General features: G+C 43.4%; 1 protein-coding gene across 2 annotated transcripts in view; it reads right to left on the bottom strand.

Annotated features, from left to right (window-relative positions):
- DDAH1 (dimethylarginine dimethylaminohydrolase 1) overlaps positions 1–21,737 on the bottom strand; it is a 97,727-nt gene that overhangs the window by 36,438 nt on the left and 39,552 nt on the right. The window lies entirely within an intron of this gene.

Raw genomic sequence — 21,737 nt, 5'->3', positions numbered from 1 at the left:
AGTCTGGAAATACAATTGAACTGCAGCATCTCAATTTTATGATAACCGAGACTGTTTAGTGGTTATTTTCACTTAACTAGCATAATGGTACCTTTCAAGGGAAACTGTTAAAATCCATCAGTTTGTGTAAATAAGGGATGGCTTCTTCCGTTTCCGTTGCTCTGAAATGGAAGCATCTGGAGAACACTAATGGGGGTGGTCTATCCAGAGTCACATCAATTAAAAGATTGGCTTAATCTCACGCCTACTGCTACAGCGCCCACTGGCATTTAAAATATTTAAACATCTCTGTGCAACCCGTGACTCAGAGAGGAAGAGCAGGAAGCAGCACCAGAGTGCAAATATCCATCCTGACACATTGCTATATTCACTTTATCGCCCTCCAAAGACCAGTTGAGGACCAGGCTGCCACAAAAGAGACAAGATCACTTGTATTTCTACAGCCAAATTTCTGTTTTCATTGACCAGTTTTTCCCTAAATTTCAGCTTTTACTTTAGAAGAGTTTGCTCTATGCTCTCCCTGTAGAAATCTTCCTACACAAAACCAGACTGGAGTAAATCCTTTACAAAATACTATTAAAAAATAGACAAAACCAGAAAAGCACTGCTGGGATTAGTCCCACACAGCAAGGGCACCAAGTGACAGAGGATAAGTCATAGACCCTTCTCTTTTGGTTAAGACCATGAATCATGACCAGAGCTTTTCCTGTGGCACACCGGACACCAGAGTGAAAAACCCCTCTGGAGTAAGAGGGTCTGGTCCCAGGATACAGGGACAGTACTCCCCCAGCATCCTAGCTTCTTCATATCATCACTGTGAAGAATCTCTTTGGATCTCTGGAACAAACTTCAGCTCCAGGGGTCCGAAGAGGTTTTCACTCTGTTTTATGGTGATTTATCCATTGCACCTGCTCATATCTCAGTTTTTTGACTCTGTTTTTCATCATCCCTTCCATAAGACATCAATATTCACAGCACAAGACAGCTGACACTGTTGTCCTTTCTACCTTAACTGCCTCAAGCCGCCACTTGCCTGATATTGAACTGAATGAAACCCCATTTATAAATACAGACATCTTAGCCACCTTTCTTGGTCATATTCTCGGTAGGTCTTGTCCTCAAGGCAGGGGACAACTCAGTGGCACCTGGTGAGAGACTCACCCAGAGCTCCATGCAAGTGCTCTGACCCCACACTACTCACAGGAAAGAACACCCTAGTCCTTACAGATCAGGCTCAGACCCAAGGCAATGGAAAGCTGCAGCATGCTAAACTTGTTTACCATTTCGACAATGCACCCTGGCAGCCCCGTGCTGCCCCAACCACCAGCAGCCTGGGGATCCCACACACTGCAGGCAGAAGCCTCTCGTGCTCCAGCAACCTCCAGCAGCCCTTCTCCAGGTAAAGCAGATAGGCTTGGCTAAATAAGTAGCTTTCTTTGGCATGGAAGAGCAGGGCAGACTTTGCCTCCAAAAAGGGGGTTGTGATCAGGGAAAGGAATTTGAGCACGTTGAGCTCCTTGCTGTCTTCAATACTAGGATAGTCACAGGTTTTTGCTTGCATGGGCTGATGACCCTTCAAAGCAAAACAAAGGCAGCAGGGGACGTACAGCAAGTGTCAGGAAGACACAAACAAAAATACCATAGCTGAGAGTTTCTGTAAAGGCACAAAGAAAGATTAGGCAGGTAAAGAGAAAAGCAGGTACAAAGCAGAAGGTGCTTATACATTTATTGCTTTTGTAAAGAGAAGCTTCCCATTGACATCACTCTCAATAGACAAACCAGAGCTTAGGAAATTTTTCCATCTATTTCCATAAGGATTAGATCAAAGGGTTGAAAAGAATGTGAGCAGCGGGGCTGCAAGGAGCTGGGGCACAGGTGCCTTGGTCAGGGAGGGAGCCACAGGCAGGAGGGGGAATCCAGCATTAGACTTCAATCAAGAAGCAATATGTACCACCAGCATCATCACATACCACCAGCTAAAAAAAAAAAAAGCAAGCAAAAACAAGACACTGTTATATCTCGAAACAAAATACACCAGGGACCGATTTTGCCTCCGCTCCAAGCAGGCTATCCTGTGCCTGGATGGAGGCAGATGGGATGTCACTTTTTCCATCCCTGGGTTGCTTTACTGCTGCTCTTTTGGGAGCTCTGCTACCGCCCCAGCACGCGTGCAGTGGTATTTCTGCTTTGCGGAACTCGATGTTACTCGATGGCTGACGTGAATCCCCACGCTGTACGAGGCAGCAGAGCAGAACTCCCTCACTCCCTGTTTTACCCTATAAGGGCATTTGATGATGGTGCTGCAAAGCTGCGCCATTGCACAGATTTTTTGCAGCTGCTGTAGCATGGCAAGGCCAAACCCAAGTTTGGATTCTTGTGTGTTGTGATAATCAGCTGGGGTTCAGAAAATCCTCCAAAAAAATCTAATGTTCTGGCAACTTCACAAGGCTTCTGAAAAAAATAACAGTTTAACATCTGGAACAAAAATACTCCGAGGAAGTCCAAGACCAACACAGTACAGAACATTTTCCCCTCAAAACTGTTACTGTACAGCACTTCCTTGTCCCCAGCTCAATGAAAATGGAACATTTGCATCAAGATGCTGAAACATTTTATTGGAAGTCATCCAGGAAGGTAGAAAGATAAAGGGCTATTCATACACTTGAACATTTTTAAAAATTTTCTAGGTTTTGTTTATTTTTATTCCTGTCCCATGAATTTCCTCAGTCTTTTAATGCATCTTAATCTTCATCAATATTTAGCTCTGCAGGAGAAGTACTGCGCACTTTGTTTTCCCATTTAACTTGAGAGTAGAGGGGAAAAAAAACATCTACAGGAAGAAGAAAAACAGTTTTAAAGGAAATTATTTTTCCTTTTTCCACAAGATGTCCTGGAATAGAGTCAGAGAGAAAGATTAAAAAGAAAGGTGGGCAACGAGAACACCATGCTATTTCAGAGAGTTATCTAGGGTCATCATTTAGGACACTTCTTCCTGCCTCTGGGTCCCAGTTTAAGACCTGCACAAGACTGAACGTATTTCTCAATGATGGACTTAATTCTCAGCAGACATTACCACATAAGAGCAGGTTCCTGCAGTAATAAAAAACAACAGTATCATTCACTATGAACAGGTAACTTCACATATAATTACATACATTGTGTATATATATGCACATCTATACTACATATGAGAACATTTTAGCTGGGGATGGGGATGCTTAGTGAACCTCTGCAAGCTAAGGGAGATCTCTCATAATTTTCAGTATTTCTTGCAATAGCAATTTCCCATTGCACACAACAGGTCTGTAAGAAACTACCTAGCACAGAGCAGAACTGATGTAACCTCATGCTAGCAGAGATGCTCCACAAGACACTACCTGGCTCATTGTATCACACTAGAGACTCCAACAGAATACCACTATCTTTGTGCTTCCTTTGTCTCTTACCAAAATCTGTAAGTTCAGATCATGTCCTGTGAGGTCTCAGGTAACTAATTTTCCACCTGCCTGCTCTGCCAGGGAGCAGCACCCGAAACAGTGCTTGTGCCCGGGATATCAGTGGTCTCTGTGCATATCTCAGTTAAAATGTACAGAGGGCTAAGCTTTCCAACATGGTATTTCCAGTGTTGGCTATGAAATGCTGCATGGATTTTGCTTAAAAAGAAAAAAGAGTTGCTGTGTTTAGACAAGCTCACCCTCTGCCTTCTATCACAGTTACCAGGGCTCATGCTACAGCAAATTAGACCCCAAATACCAACTGCCGCAGCATAAAAACAGCACGGAGATCCCTGTACACTGTGGAAATACTGAGAAAAGAGGAACCCTGACAGAGCCACCTGCAGAAGGCTCAGACTGCAGAACCAAGGTGCAGTAATTGCATCTCTCCCTTCCTGCTTGCAGTTGAAATCTAGTCACATCAACAGACACTTGGCATGTAAACAGCAGCTTCCAAGTGCCCTTACAGAAATTAATGAGTCCTTCCCACACCTCTGCAGCTCAGGAGGTTCATTTTCTGCTGTGGATGGACAGAAAACAGTGCATCTCCACTCAGCTGCCTCAGTCAAAGGAAGCTACAGGTGCTCCCGGAAGTTCCTTTGGGAGCAGGGGAGCTCCTGGCTCCCCATCAGGGCTGTGCCATCGCTAGGGTCCTGGCACACAGCACGGCAGTGCCAGGGCACAGCTCCCTGGTGACACCACTCTGCTTGAGCAAAGCTGGTGAGGGGGAGCCTGGCCACCAACCAGCAGCTGCAGTGGGTAGAGAACCAAAATGCCTTCAAAGGCCAAGAAACTGAGTGAGCGAGTGCCACAACACTCATGCTGGAAAAGAACCTGCAACCAACATTTTGTTCCTCTGAATATGGGAAACCCTACCCAACTAAGCAAAAATCAAACCTGAACAGACAAGAAGAACTGGAACCAGAAAAAATAAGTGTTGGTTTTCAGTAGGGTCCTTGCTCAACAGCAGGTCTGGCCAGTGATGTGAGGCTTTCTGATGGTTTATCTGTTCATTTACGATTTTCCCTCTGCAATTGGAGCAAACAAGATCAACAGGCACTTCAGAAAGAGTACAAGCAAGCTTTTTAAATACAGCCTGGAATTTTTTCCAGGCTCATGAGATTTGTACTGAAATGCCCCCTCCATGTAAGTTATTCCTCTTCTCAAACAAAAATTTGAAACACAAATTAGACACATAAAATCTCTAATTCCAAGAAAACAAAACAAACAAACAAACAAACCAAAACCCCAAAAACCCAACACACAGCCTATTAGTCCTGCCTTGAAGCAGAAATTCAATCTACAGCTTAATAGCGAGTGTGGATGCTCCAGTGACAACGTCGCACCACTTGGGGGAATCACAGAAACACTTCTCCATCCAGTGCAGAGCCCACCAACACCAAGGACCCTGCCACAAAAGGTTCTCTGTGGATCTTTGCAAGTGTTTGTTACTGAACGGCTGCTTGAGAAAACACTCTTCTTCCCATATACACACACACAGTTGTGGTACATGGACAAAAACAAAGCCAAGCAGCTGGGGTATGACCAGTGCTCCTGTCTCAAACGCAGTGCATCATGTTATGGATTTCCATTCTGTCTTCTGGGTTGCTGTTTCTTCATTCGCTAATGAGACCCATATAGCTGCAAACCACACTAGCTTTGCAAAAGGTCGCAAGTGTCCACCCTCTATCTTTTGTTCTGTCTACACTAAACCTTCTTATTGGGCAGCAGAGGACAGCGAGAGGCCCATCCTCCTACCCACAGGCAGGATAAGTGCATCCCACAGATGCACACCTGCCTGCTCTCCAGGACTGGAAAGTCCCCGGACACCCACACAACCCATTGCAACACTTCACTATCCCTCCCATTTTCCCATAGTATGGAACCTGTATCTTGCTCACTGCAGTTTAATCCCACAACGTTTTACCCTATTTGCTATAGTTAATCCCTCCCTTTCAGCAGCTGGCTGCCCAGGGGACACTTCTGTATTTTTTACTGTTACACTATACAGAATGTACTGAATCTTTAATTAAATAGGCTCTGATGAAGAAAGTAACTCAAATTAGGCTTCATCAGCAAGACAAAACCCAAGCTGTCTTTCCTATAGGATACAATGAAGTACAGTTTAAAATACCCATTTTAGCACTATAGACAACAGTTCACAAAACCAGCAGTTGTTAGGTAAGCAGGGAATGGCTGAAAGAGGAAATATCTCCAAGATCTTAAACAAGCAGGCATGTTTTAAGCCATGCAGGTTTTATGGCAAATCCTTCAAACACTAGGCACTTCTAACAATCTAGCAGGCTTAATGCAATCAGTTGCAAGAGTGCAACTGGTTTCACAGGGGTTGCCATTTGCACATTCAATGCATTATAGGAAAATGGTGCAAGCATCCTGGAAAAGGCACCTCTGGAAAGCTTAATGTAGCTCCATGAAACGGAGTAAATAAAGCACATATCGTCAGCACATCCCCAACGTGCTTCTCATCTCTATAGGATGAGAGCAACACTGGGAGCTTCTCTCATTTAATCTGCACAAGAGGACTCATGTGCTCGGTGCAGAATGACTCTTCACATTGACTTTTGTTGGAATAAGCTACCCTGAATTTCAGAAGAAAAAAGCACTAACAGAAAGTTAATGAGGTACAAACCAGGTTATGAATGGACCAAAGAAAAAATTCTCCTAAAGCTATTTCCTGCCCTGCTGTGATTGAATACATGCCTTTTAAGGCCTCACCTTATGCCCTCTCCTTTCTTCAGGCAATGCTTCATTGTACCCCAAGACTCTCCACTTTTTTTAATCAGTTTCCATTATGTCCTTTCCCTTTAAAGTTTCTCACTGTTACAGCTCCACCAGGAGCAATAATGCTGAAAACAGCAGCAGAGACTGGCTACAGCCTTTTAAACAGTCTTGAAATGAAGCCAAGGTGGAATAAGTCTACTGGACAGGGGAGTTAAAGCACCAGGGCTCTTGCTGCAGTGCCTGCACCCCTGCTCCTGCCAAGGCAGCTCTGCACAGGACAACATGGAAAGTTTTAGAGCAGAGTCTAGCCTAGGGTAAGAAAAACTCCTGACCTGCAAGTTTTTAAAAGGATGTTATGAACCAGGAGGCTGGATCTGGCCCCCTTCAAACAAGATGCAGACCAGCTCTGGCAGAGGAGTCTGAGTACAGTGAGTTTTCCCTATTTCTTCCTCCACTGGAAGAAGGAGGGTGCTGCAAGTTTGGTTCACGTGTTCACTCTGTGCTGTTTTGTGCAAAACAGAAAAACACCACCCCCATGCACACATACTCTGCTATCACTTCCAACAAACCATTTTACCCACGTTCAAGTATTTTACTCTGAAGCACATTCCCACCTCACCAGCTCACACTCAGGACAGCAAGTGGCAAGGCTCAGAGCTGGCTGGCAATCTCATGAGACAGGCTCTCACAAGAATTTCCTGCTTCTGGTTCGGCCAGACATACTGCAACAGCAGACACTCTCGCAGTATTTTGGCACCTCCACTCCTTGCTCAGGCCAAGACCCAGGAATGCAAGTGAAAAAAACACTTTTTAATTTTTAGAATTTCAAAATAACTCTGTTCTTCGCTCTGCTGCTGTGGGTGTCTGGTTGGCTTCCACACTACAAGACTGCTTCCACTGGGATTAACTGAATTTGGAAACTACAGTGCTGAAGGTATCACCAAAAAATCCACTTCCCAGAAAACAGCTTGGTAAGACACCATCACAGTAGGGTGTCAGTGCAATTACTCCAGAAAAGCAAGTGTTATGGAAAGAACAAATGACTGACCCCCCAGCACACCCAGTTCAGTTTTCCACAAGTCCTGAGACAAATTCCAGCAAGCATTTCTATCAAGATGACGTAGCTGCTGAAAACTCTTCATAGAAGTCTCAGGCAAGAATGAGAGATCTTTTGTGCATCTTCCTAAAGTGCAACTCGTGATGGACTAAGGAAGACAGTTTCCATGTTTTCTGGTCTCTTCTATGGAACTACCATGCGAGCCTGCACTACATCTGGACAAGGCCACTTCTCAGTGTGACTAATGTCTCACAGTAAATACTTCAGATACTTGTAGGTTGCTACAGTTCACATCTGTACTCGAGTGAGCATCTGTCTGAGCATCACTGCTGGGTCAATACAATTCCCACTGATAGATCAGCTTGGCAAAAGCCTTGCTGGAAATTCAGAATTTAGGCCACATCCAGACACACTCATATAAATCTCCTCTCCTCATGCCAGGTCTCACCTCATAGCAGTGCCTGAATACATGCCCATGCTGCTGGCATGAATTAAGGACCATGCTGGACACTGTGGAGGCTGCTGGTTCCTTTCAAGAGGTAAGATCATCAGATCTTTTTCCAGTTGTTCACTGGAAACGCAGCTTCCTACAGCCTGTGCTGATACAAGCAGCAGTCATAGCTTAAGGTACTCTCAAACACACCTTATCCACCTCCTGCATGCAATGGCAGGCTCCTCCGCCTCAGGCTTAGCTTTCTTGCAGCACCAAAAGCAGGGGACATGGAGGCAAGGACACCTTTTGTGAAAAATAAAAACCTCACTCCTATCATATAGCAGCTCAAATTTTAAGGATGAGTTTAGAAACTGAAGCCCAAACTTCTCTGTACAAGTGCCTATAGCTGGGTTGGGCTCCTAAATCATGTGCAGGTTCAGAAGGAAAGAGCCTGCCTTTCCAACACCACACCTGTACTTCCCATTCCGGGCTTTGGCCAGGGGTCAGAGGACACATACCGTGGTGCAAGCAGTTATTCGGGCATGTTAAAATACTTTAAAAAATTCTGTTGCTGATCTCATCTACAGAAGTTGTCACCTACACCGGTGTCTGTGCGGTGCTGGTGATAACATCTTGTACCAGACAGGGTACGTGTGACAATGAAGACTGGTGTTGACAGCAGCCACCTCCTCATCTTCAGCTCCTCTGGAGCACCTTCCCAAAAAACTAAATAAGTACACCTATTTTCTACTAGATATAAAGGGGCAAACCTACAAAAAATCTCATTAGTAGAGCAGTCAACACATATGGGAAGCATGTGACATGCTTTATGCATCAACAGTGAAGTGACAGCTTTCTCAGCCCTGGAGAAGCATGCAGAAAGCAAGGTACAAGGATTAAGCATTCTTTGAAGATCCGAGCTCCACATGGATTTAGCTTGTTCTTAAAACTCATTGCAGGATATATTTAATATTGCTATATGCTGTATTTAGTGTTACTATGCATGCAAATTCTATTGTGCTATTAACAACATACTTTCATGGGCATCACAGTACAGTCTGAAATCTCCTAGTCAATATTTAAGGCTAAGAAGAAATTTAAAGCTAAAGCCATATCATCTTGACAAATGTTATATTATGTCAGACTTTCCAGTATTAAGAAACATGATCATGAGATCAGCTCAGAGAGATGGTAAGTAAGCAGACACAGGGCAGGAAAGAGTTTAAGTGCTTTAAGTTAAGACGACTGATTACAGGTTCTGAGTTGAGCACTGGCACCTTACGGAATTGAGCCCCAGCTACTTATAGACTTGCGTCACAGGCACAAGCCTTAAAGTTAAAAGACGTCCATCTCCTTGAAACCTAATATAACATATGCACAGTAATTGCCTGTCTTTATCTTTTCACTCCTTCCTGGACTAAAACTATCAGCTAGATCTACATCCAGTTCTGTCACACTCTCCTCTGTTCCACATCCCACCAGCCTCAGAACAGGCAGCCAAAGCTTGCACTTCTCCCATGGACACCTCCGGGCTGTTTCCCATACTGGGTGCCTCCTGCCAGTACCAAGGTTGCAGTCCATTCCATGCATTTAAATATTTAACATGACTGTCAATGTGTATTTTGTAAGGCTAATTAACTTTAAATGGGTTTTCAGTACTTTTCATACCACTCTCAAGACGTCCAGTTTGCTACCAGCACAGCACTTTGTGGCAGATGTAGGCATGCGGTGAATCTGCTTTCAGGAATGCAAAAGAGGGTATTATTTTTAGACATGGCCTCAGGATTTATATAAATCTGAATAAGACCCTACACACTGTTTTATTAGTAGCCCTTTGTTTACATTCCATCCTGGAGAAATACAAACCTGTTTCTTAAAAAGTATTACGAATGCTGCTGCACGTTGGAGGGCTGGCAGACGCTTAGGAGCTCCTGTTAGGCTTCTGGTTGTGTGCAGAAATCTTGTAAAGAGGGTAAGGAAACTAAGCAAAGTGGAAACTAGGTTAAAATTGGAGAAGTCTGGTGCAGAATTACAAGCAGTGCCTTTAGTCCTTAAGATGAAGTCTGGACAGAGCACATTTCAACTGCACAAAAGCTTTTGGCAGTTTCTGGTGGCTGCTGACATCTGTGCCAAGGTTCCCCTAAGGGTGAAGAAATGAGAAAGATAAATCCATGCTCAGAAAATATCAAAGCCAGCACATGAAACAAAGCCCCAGAGAGACAGGACACACTTGCAGTTAGTGGAGGGGGCAGTCAAAGGGGATTTTCCCACTGGTACCACAAACCCAGCTGCCTGCGTCAGAGTCCAGATGGCAGTTGCCCTTCTTTGTATTGGTTACACCTTCCCTGGCATCTGCTTTTGCTGCTGTCCAGTCATCCTGCATGGCCAGGACACAGTGCCACAGCAATCAAGACTGCAGGGGAGCCACAGCTTCAGCTGCTGGATCAGGCAAACACATTGGGAGTGTTACCACAGCCAAGTGACCTGCACCAAAGCACAGATGCTGCTCAAGAGCCCTTCTTTCCTGCCCAGCAAGCTGTAACACACACAGGTCGCAGCTCTCCCAGCCCATTTGATCAGGGCATCACTGATGCCATGGGTACGCACCAGGCTTCCATGCAAAGGGCTGACAGCTGGGAGGACTTTTGGAAACACAGCCACAAGAGTCCTTACCATCCAGCCCCAGCCACATCAATTCCAGTCCTGCTCCTGTAAAAGCTCTCCAGCCAGCCCTGCACCATGCATGGTTGGTTTGATGTTCTTCTGTCAGAAATGGCTTTCAAGGCTGTTTGTGATATTATCTCATAATAAGATGGATGCCACTCCTGGCAGCCTGCCATTCATCAAAGCCACCTAGAATTGACTCCTGCTTCTGCCATTTGCAGACATAAAAAGACCAGCAGTTTTGCTCTCCCATTTTTTAGTGACACCATTAGCTGCGAAGCAAGGGGGGTATAAGGGCAGAAAAGAGCAGCACCTTTTTCCAAAAGCCCCCTTGCACTCTGAAAATTAACAACTATTTCCTGTCATCTATGCTGGTATTTTCAGGCTCACCTGATCTTTTTCAGGCTGTTTGTGAAAAGCCTGTGCATCATCTCCATAGCACAAACTGGCATTATCAGCTGCCATTAACTGTCCCACAGCACCACAGACCCCAGGGCCCACAGGAGATTGCCCTCCCTGAGCACCTTTCTGCAAAGGCTCTTCTAGGACACTCTCTTCCATAACATTAAGCCTGGCTCTCAATATATCAAACTTCTGTATGCCAAGTATTCAAGTATTCACTGCTGGGCCCTTCTAAGAATCATTTTGCAAAGCTTGGATGGCAATATGTTTTCACAGCTGATGTGGAAAATGTAGAAACAACATTTCCCAATGAGAAATCTCCGCTTTACAAAGTGTGCACTGTTTCTTAGGGTTAATCTGACTTGCTAAGGAGGGAAAAAATTCTTTTATACTGTTGACATAAAAATACCTGCCTTAATGGTGGACTATCTGTTCTAGAATGGATGTACTGAAGAAGGGAAGAAAAAAATAAACCAACATCTGACCTCAGAGCACCCATTTCTGGTGCTAGTGATGGCCCATCTTACGCCATCAGACACCCTGATTGAGCCTGAATGCAGGTTCCCCTTCCCTTGTGGGATAGAAACACCAGCAAGGTCAAGACAGGGCAACTGCCTCCCAAATGGCAGTTCCTGGACAACTCATAACCTTCAGGATCACAGCAAGCCACTCATAATGAATCTGCTAAACAGCTATCAGTATTACAGCTTATTCATAATACATGAACAGCTTAAGTGGGTCACAGGGACCTGTATATCCAACTCCAACAGTCACCAGTGCTGGCAGCTTTGGGAAAGAATAACAGAAAGAGGACAAGTACAGAGTGCTGCTGTCTCCAGTGTATTTTCCCCAGATTACTGTAAAAGGCAGTGTACATATTTCCAAAGCCAGATATTGCATCTAGATCAAAGTGTTAAACAGCTATTGATGGATGTCTTTATGATTAGTTGACACCCAGCTGTACTTTTGGCCCCCACAGCATCCTGGCAATGAATCTGGCAGTTCAGTTGTGCATTGCATGACAAGGTACTTCCTCCTGCTTCAATTTGCTGCCTGGGTATTTCTCTGGATGTCATTAATTTTCATACTAGCATTCACAGTTAGTTTGCTCTGTACCATTTGAGATGTTGTAGAGCTCTCCTGCTTCTCTCCTCCCCTGCCCAAAATAACTTTGAGCTGAAGGCATTTATCTAATTAGTGTCACTTCATACAGAAGTAGTTCTACACTGCAGCAAGGTCTTCTCATCCATCCCTACCTTTTCTGCTTACACTGTGTTTCCAGAGTGGGTAACCACAACCTCATATAGCATTTCAGGTCCAGATGAATAATCAATTTAAGACCAGTCAAAAAACAGCCTTTCAGCAATACTCAAGGTATATAGCATTTAAAAGAGTTTTGGAAAGGCTCATTTAGAAGGGACTGTCCTAACCTAAAAACAGTTTAGTTCAGTCAAAGGCATCAGGAATTATTGGACAAAGATCAGTAAGGCCAAGAGCAGAGTAGTATCTGCCTGATTTCTTCTGAAAACTACACTAATCCCAATTGTTCTTTGCACACATTTTGAGCTGCTGCAGCCAGGAGGAATGTGGAAAAGGGTCTATCACAGCCCTGTGCTGCCTCCTCCTCCAACACTCTCCACTCCAGAAAAGCACCTCATTTGGAAGTTTCTGAGTACACATGGCTAAAGGACTCACTCCTTGCAAAAAACCAGGCAAACCTGTATATGACTTCAGTGTTTACTAGAAAAATATAGTATGCAATTCACATCATCCTCCATCAGTATCTACCAGTTTTTATTTGCCTCTCAGCAGCACTGCTCACCTCAGCTCTTGATGCCACACTTCACAAGCACAGGCACTAGCATTCCTATCAGAGGCTTGTGACAGATACTGAGTCATGAACCAGTGCATTAAACTTCAGTGAATACCTAGTGGCTAGTAATAGCCACACCACCTCTCCTCTGTACAGCATTGGAAAAACATGAGATACTTGAGATTCATCACTTTTTTAAGCAGAGTGTTGACAGGTACATTCAGCTATCCGGGGAGGTGAAACTCTCCAGAGTGTGACCATCTCTACAACCGCTGGTCTGTGACTGAGGATATCGACCATACTGAAGTGCAGAGCCATATGCACAAGCAGAATTCTTATTCTGTAAATTCACCCTTTCTGTGAGGTATGGGATTCAGCTTCCCCAACAACTCTTGCATTAAGACTCAGAAAAAAGATAATCAAAATCAATCACAATGCTGCCAATAACATCCAATTATGTGGCAGTCTTGTTTCGGTTTGCTTCAGTGGCCAGCTGGGACTGAGTTGAGACAGACAATTTCATCTTGCCAGAGAACTTTGGTTGGTGTCCAAAGACAAACACGGATAGCCAGTCCTTTCACTATTAACATACATAAACCTTCCAGAAACAAATTATCACAATTACTTTTAAAGATAGTGCCAAATACTGAATCTCTACTGAAATGAAAATGAGTTCTGCAAGTCTTGAACAAGCTATTTTTGAAATAATTGTTTGGTTTTGCTATTGATTCAAAATGGCAGAAAGATGGCACATTACAGTATAGTCAGCTAACTTGTACCCAAGTCAGGTCTTGCATTCATCCAAGGCCACGGATCACATACATCACCACCATAAAGCATTTCATTTAATTTTTCCCTGAAAGAAAAATTCCTAATACTGCTACAAAAGACACAGCAAGAATAGATACTGTCACCTGATGCTGTGGCTACATCATTTATCTTCACCCTAGAACTGTGACTGCCCAGATCTGATACCAAGAATGAAGCTCTCTTACACCATAGACTTGATTGATTAGAGATATGGTCCTGTAAAAACAAAAAGTTGTGTCCACATTTATTTTTTTAAGCAATTAATGATAGGTAATAACTGTCAGTAATTTATTTCTTGGTAGGAATGTATTCTCTGCAAGCCTGCCATAACCTATGACTTCTATACAGAAATACTGTGGTAACTTATGGGCAATGAAGACTCTTCTTTGTATAGCTGACATTCAATAATTAGGTCTACATTTTTGATCCAGCACTATTTACTAGGAGACTTCTGTCAAAGACAATAAATCCTCTGAAAGCTGAACAACACAAAAGCATATAGACTGTTTTCCCAGGCTAATCTGAGCTGTTAAACTCAGAAAATACTCAGTATGAGTGGAATATTGCAGGGTAAAGCTTGTGGTCAGTTCCCCCCGCATCCTTGGTGGAGTCAGCTGTGTCTGCAGCAGAGGCAGAGTTCCTGTTCCAGAGTCACTGCAGAAAAACCAGCAAGAACAACCAGTAATATCGGTAGAAATTAAAGTGCATATGTTTATTTTCATTAAAAAGTCAGTGTTTAGACAAGTCATGCTTGCTGAAGAGCTGCATGCCCTGGTCACCTCACCAACAGAGACAACAGAAGGCAGTGAGGTTTTTCTCAGGAGACAGCTGACCTTGTTGATCAAATGTGGTTTTGAGAGAAACAGTAACAAACGTGTTCTTGTCTCTGCCACATTTATGTTTCCACATCAGAAGTATGTGTTAGGGTTAACCAGCCTGTCACCTACCAGAGCTGGGGTTCATGTTCTTGATTTAGCATCAAGGGAATCACACTGATTTTTATATGCAGCATTAGGAGTTTGTATAAAATCATCAGGACCCTAGAACTGGAGGCAGCTTGGCAAGATGCAGCACTGGGGCAACAACTGAGCACAATGAACTGGGCACCAGAATGTGGTAAGTACCATCCTTACAAAGTCAACTGCCAGAGGGCCTGCAAAGAAACACAAACATTCGAAAGATAATGGGAATAAAAGATTAAGGAATATCTGTTCTACTGGGTTATACATGTAGCTAGACAAATAATGTTTAAAACATAAGACATATCTTCCTAAAGGACCCTGAAGTGATCATTGTACATCTCTTCAATATGAAAACTCAAGCAGCCTACACTGGGGATGCTAGGAACCCACCTTTGAATCTCAAAACCAAAATTCCAGCAGTGACTGTGATAAACTGGTTTTTACAATGCTTTTAAACAAGGCAGTTACCAAAGAAAGATCTATTAATAGTTTCAATTTGAAAGTCTGGTCAAAAATCTCTTGCCAAAGGAGCAGAGTAGGTCCAAGCCATATGTATAGTCAGAGCAGCAAAAAAGGCTCTTTTCACTTTGAGGAAATGCTTATGGTTATTTGGAACCTTTAACCACTTAGCATTTGCACTGAACCATAAGCTCACCAAGGGCTATTTATCACAGCTAAAGGAACAGTAATTAACAAGGTACAAAAGCTGACATCAGGCTTGCACAATAATAAATGTCCACAGGAGATTAAAAAAAAAAACAAAAACAAAAAAAACAACAGGCATTTTATCCAGGTTCTACTTTTTTTTTTTTTTTTTAATATTCTGGTCAGCAACCTGTGTATTCCTGAGAAACCTGACATTGCAATTTAATAATGAGGTCTAAATATTGCCTCTGCTAGAAAAGCACAAAACCCAAGCTAGTCCTCAACTGTCCTTAAAGATTGTTTTACAGTTCTATAGATAGAAACCAATTACAATGAATACAGTCCACTTATATTGATCTGACTTGTAGCTACTTCCTAACATTTTCATTAAATCTGTGATCACAGAGGCAAAATTGAAAATGAAAAAAATACAGTTGTTGGTATAGGCAATTCATCCGAAGTGTCAGCTCTATTAATGTAGAGTCAGAGCTACATTAGCAGCCATGAACATCCCTTCTCATGCCTACTGATACTACCATTATATAGGTTCCTGATACAGATCTACCTGATACTGTCCAAAGGACTGGTTTTTAAACTTCCCAATACTGTTTAAGGGCAAACTTAAGTACTGTTTAAGAAGCTTTTCTCCTCTACTGTGTGTTTTCCAGTTAATTTGTGTGCTAATACAGAAACACCAAAAATGAAAGCTAATGAAATATATTAAAGAAAATACTGATGCATATTCTGACAAGAGTTACTTCATCCCCTTCTGTATGCTACGATGGGCATCATCCCTTTGCTCCTGGAGAAAGCCTCCAAGAAACACATGCTTTGTGGAAGATGATTACACTGGTTCTGCCAATTATATGCTCTGCAAAACACAACGAAAACCCATGTTAAAACTCGGGTATACATTTTATCTGGAGCCTGATGGTACTTCTCAATTTGCTTTCTATATAACTGCACATAACAGACTTGCATGCTCTGCATGCATCTTGCATGCTTTCCGTCTGATTTTGAGAGAAGACGGTAAAAAGGACACACTAAATGAGCCTACATATGACTCTGTATAGAATCTGCTGCTTTAAGCACTAAAAGATACAGCGGTAACCTCTATGCTTTCTATGATAGGCTTTCTAGGTAGAATACAAAATTTAGTCTGTGATACCAAGTGTAAACCACAATAAAGACATGCAAAGAAGTCAGTGCAAATGCACAAGACCTCCACAATTTGTTGTGACAGTTGAAAGAACTATGAATTATTTAAAATGCTAATAAAATGTTTAATCTCTTGCTTCTTTACTGATCAGCAAGTGCTAATCCTCCACGGAAATGAGACAGATCTTAGCCAGTTGTGCAGAGAGATGCTGGTTGGAGTGATTAGTCAGCAAATATAGGTCCTTTTGTACTAGCATGTGCTATAAAATAAAATGAAAACCCTGTAACCTAATTAAGCTCAGGAGCCAGCAGAGCCTTGAATTTGTTTCTCCTGAGCCTAGCTTTTCTATTACTTTGTAACAGACACCATTATCCTGCAGAACTGCCTCAGTCTACAGAGGGAGTGGAGGAAGCATCTAGCATTTAGTAGATAAGTAGCATTACTGTAGTCTATGCAAAACATAACTCACTAAACCCTTTCACCTTCTGTTTTCTCAGAAGCCTCCATCTCAGAAGCTGCAGTTGGGGCTGCAGCCCAGCACAGGACACAAGCTCTAGCTCATACGTGGCTGCACAGCCTTGCAGAAGCTGTATGGGGTAGGAAGGAGGTGGCAGCTGAGCAGGCAGGGGGCTCAGCAGGTCACCTGGCCCCACAGAGCTGGAAGCACTGCAGAAGCACTGCCATGGGCAAAGCTCTGCCACCCAGCAAGCAGAGTCATGAAGATGTGTTCAAGAGATGCTCAAAAGGCAACTAAGAGACCTCTCCAATGCTTGCAGAGAGGAATGGGATTGCACATACTCCTCTGCTGCTCATCCCCTGTGCTTACTGCTGAAGGACTGTCTGTCCTATACCACAGAAGTGTAGCCCCGGAAGTTGTTCCCAGTGGGTCTTGGGGGCTAGGGAAGAACAAAACTCTTGTGTGGAAGTTTCTTCTTGAGAACCAAGGAAAGAAGCATAGGGATCTCTTCTACAGCAGCTTCTGAAGCTTTCCCAGCACCAGCTATTCTCTTTTCCCTATACAGCAGCTGAGAAGAGGCCAGCTCACTGTGGGTGCATTTTGCTGAGCTTTTGGGTTTCCATCTGTCTGCATAACTACAGAAATGGTGAAAATGCTGTTTTGTGCTATCCCAAGCACATTAAGACAACTTAGGCAGTAAAAACAATGTGCTGATGAAGGCTCTTGTCAGCAACTAACCCTGTTGTGTTCAGAAGGTGACGTGAAGAGTTTATACTACAGGAACAAACAACTGAGAACATACTGCTGGAACAAAAGGTGCTGGAACTGGCAACCTGATCAGCGATCACAACATTTCCATTGCAGTTACTCAACTTGAACTTCCAGTGCACTGGTGACTGCACACAGATAAACAAGGCACCAGCTTATCCGCATTAGCTATCTACCTCTGTCTTACTTCAAAAGCCTTTACCTTTCTGATAAATCTAAAACTCCCCAGAAACCATGAATTTTAAAGTAAGTTCAGAAGTTAAGACAGAAATATAATGCCATTAAATAAGTCTGACTCTTGCAAACAAATCATTAAATGCATGAATTATTTTTCTACTTCACTAAAAAAATACTGGGCTTTTTCCTAGTACTGACTGAACATGACCAAATTTAATTCAACCCTTTTTTTCCCTACAATAACTTGGAGCAAGAACAGACATAACCCCAGATTTTATTTTGTTTTGTTCCATACAGACAACCAGTAAAGATTCCAATGGGGCTAGAAGGGTAAGCAAAAGTATGTATAAAGCCTGAAAGCTCAATCAATGTTATTACAAACTTCAGCAGAAATTTGCCTGCTGCATACAGCATTACAGTAATTGATGACAAGCCTTCTTAATAAGGAGTCTAGTCAGTGAAAGAACGTGCTGCACCAGTTCTTAAATATTGTATTATAGGTTCTCAGTACACAAAACAGGAGATGGAAACAGTGCTGCTCAGTTCACACATCTGGCATACAGTTTATCAGGAGGCACAACGCACCTGAAACAGTGCTGCTCCAGCTGAATCTTCAGCCAGGCTGCTGGCTTTGGGATGCCCCTTGGCAGCCCCCTTATGCCCTTCAGCTTCCACTGGTCTGAACAGCCTTCAGGGCCTGACCTGCCACACACCTCCTGGCAGGTTTCCTGTACACAAGCTCCCGCTCTATTAATTCTTTGCAGAAGTGGTACCCTACAACCCTGTGTCCCTCACCCTCCACTGCTCCTGACCACTTGGTACAGAAGTCTGTTAAACATTTAAGAGATCAGCAAGACAAGGCTGGCCAAGTCCTGCCTTACAGGGAGGCTTAGGTCAGGAGAGCACACTCAGGAGTTGAGCTTTACCTTAACTGGGTTAAGCCAAGCATACACCAACTGTACTGCTGAAATATTCATAGGTTTGCACTTATGTTACATAAAAAGAATAAGAGATTGCACTTTGAGAAACTGGTGCTGTACGTAAACTGGATTCACTCTTTCCCTCTCTGTCACCCCTTTGACCATATGAGTGACAATGCACTACAACAGCCTTGGTTCACTTCCATACCAGGCTGACCGAGCCAGCTGAGGTAGGAATACGGTCTTTCAGAGGCAGCATGAAGAAACTGGTTTCAAAGGGCTTCATCCCTGGATTTTCTAGCAGTGGATCCATCAGATCAGGAACCATCCAGACTTAATGACTGTCTGCTGTCTCAACAGTGAAGATTTCATGGCAGTTCAACTGACAAATGCCTGTCTCCATGTATCCTAACATACAACCAGTTTCATGCTCACGGAATAATTCAGGTTAGAAAGGACCTCAGGAGGTTTCCAGGCCAACCTTTCGCTCAAGGCAAGGCCAGCTATGAAAACAGGCCAGGTTGCTCAGGGCTTTATCCAGCTGGGTCTTTTGAAAACTTTCAAGGATGATGACTGCACAGTTTCTACAGGGCCTTGTTCCACTGCTTGGCTATTCCCACTGAAAAGTCTTTTCCTCAAATTCCATTAAAACCTCATACTTCAGTCTATATCTGTTGCCTCTTGCCACATAACTGAACAGCTTGACTTCATGCTCTTGATAAGATGCAATTTCAGTGTGCCAAGTAAACAGTGCAATCACTTCCATCAGTCTACTGATTCTGCACTTGTTCATACAGTCCAGCACCCTATCAGACTTCTTTACTGCAGGGACACACTACTGACTCATGGCCACTGTGATGCCCACGAGATCTCCCCATGGGTTTTCTGCAGAACTGTCTCCCAACCGCTCAGTCCCACCTAGGAATCCTTCCTTCCCTGGGGCAGGACTCTGCATTTGTCCCTGTTCAACTCCATAAGGTCCCCATGGGTCGGCCAGTGAGGGCCCTCTGAACAGCAACCCAGACCTCATGGTTATTGCCTCTCACCCTTGCAACCCTCACCCCCATTTGGGGCTGTTCACAGCTTGATACAGATGCTCCCATCTCCTCCAGGTCACCAACAAAGACACTTAACAGGGCAGATGCTAGGACAGACCCCACAGCAACTTCACTTGCCACCAGCCTCCAGGAATTATCTCGATGAGGAATTCAGAGACTGAACACAAACCTAAGAAGCCCTTGGGAGGCTGCTGGCAGCCACCCCCAGGATGAACAGGAGGGTCAGGAGCAGGCGCTGGGCTCCCTCAGCTCAGGGTGGCCACAGGTCAGGGAGGAAAGAAGGACCAGGTGCAGCTGGGCATCATCCCACAGAAACCAGCATCTTCTCCCCCACTCCGCAAAGCTCTGCTGTAATGATGTATCCAGGAGGAAGAATTGTAAATAATTAAGAGCTACATGTTCAGACAAGCACTACATTGCAGTTTCATGTATTGTTATAGCTTTACGAGGAAGTTTGTTCAATTATTTTTCTTTTTTACTTCACAGAAATCTCAGGGAAGTGATCATTCCATCGTTTAAGGTAACTAATAAGGTTCAAATTATGCTTCAAAGCTTTTTTTCCTCCTCTTGATTCATGACTTTGCCTGGACAAGTCACCTATGGAAAGAAGTAAAAATGTTTCACTGTTTCTAGTAAAAATTTACTATGTTCAGGCTTTACTTCCAACCACTTCTGAACTACTACCTCATGCAATATACAGTTGATCAATAAGAAACCTGGTCTCAGTGCCAGAAGGCACAGGCCAAGCAAAAAAAAAAAAACCAAAACCAAACCCCAGAATATAAACAGAATAAATTCTGTATTATTCTCAAACTGACAAACTGTAATTCAATGATAAATTGCTACCATATGCATACCCTGCAGCACAATTCTTTTTAATTTTCATGAATGCTGGGAAATAATATCTAATTATGGTTTAAAACAATTTAACATGTTCAGGATTACAAAAGTATATGTGACACCTTGTGGTTTTCTGTTAAGAGAAAAAAAGCTTTGCTTTGCCTGACTTGTACTTGTATCAGGCAGATAAAACTAATTTGGTGCGTAGTTTGCTGGTTTTAACCCCAGGAAAGGGCTAATGTTGTCAGGTACTCGCACCCAACACTGTTTTGCTCAAGTGTCCGGCAAACCCATTCTCGCTCTGCCTCACACATCACTAACTCTCCTTCATTACTCCTCCAACCTTGAGTTACATGTCTGCGTCAGCTAGCTTTGCTGAGCCAGAACAACTAGAGACACCAAAGGGAGAAGGAAGAAAAATTAATCTGCTTCTTTGTAGAGAATAAAAAGTCTCTCACATCCTTCACTTCCTCATGTAATGCTTTTTAACTTCCTTACGGCACCTCAAATGATATAACAAATAGTTACAGTCACTCTCACATTCAGCCCTGCTGTCATATCTTGTCTCCTGTAACTCACTGTATGTTGGCACAATTTGAGACTTCAAAATGGAAAAAAAATCATATTGAGCCAGAGCTGATTTCTCCCACACGCATTTGTGAATGTGCACCATTTCCCCTTTAGGAGAAATATCTTAGTTATTGAATTTGCACAAAGTGCAATAACTGAGATTTTTCTCCTAAAGGGGAAATTGTGCAAATGGCAATGGAGTCACACAGCTACATACCAGTGAGTCATGGGAAGGACCAATGAAAGCTCGCTTGGACTCTGGTTGAGAAACAGCTGCTTAGAGCAGCATGTGGCAAACACACTACTCTGATGCTGTCGCCCTTAAGAACATTCAGATGTGCTTCAAGGAGTAAATACATACGGATATGCACAAGAGAGTGCATGTGTACAAGATCTGTGCCCTATCTCAGATTGTTACTCTGTTGGACAAAATTCAAGCAAACATTGTTACTGCTAAAAGAAGAACACTGTATCAAAAATACCAAGTGGAGATGTTAATCCATTGCACTCAATGGCCCAGAGCAGCTGCTGGTATCTTACAGCCGGTGGTCCAGCCCCATCCCATGGACACAACAGCACACGCTGGTAGATCATAAAATGAGCTATGGTGTCACAGAGAAGATGAGAACTGGAGGGAGGTTATGTTAAGAGATGCTTACAGGAAGGCAGGTTGCCAATGTAGTAGTTTCGCAGCTTCAGACATGGTAAGGTTTAATTGACTACTCACAACTCATTGAGGAGACAACCGTGTGGCACTTCACTGCAT

Source organism: Patagioenas fasciata, chromosome 6 (genome assembly GCF_037038585.1).
Source record: "Patagioenas fasciata isolate bPatFas1 chromosome 6, bPatFas1.hap1, whole genome shotgun sequence".
In the NCBI taxonomy this organism is placed as follows: Eukaryota; Metazoa; Chordata; class Aves; order Columbiformes; family Columbidae; genus Patagioenas; species Patagioenas fasciata.
The sequence above is the reverse complement of the archived record's forward strand: the minus strand, read 5'-3'. Positions and strand labels throughout refer to the sequence as shown.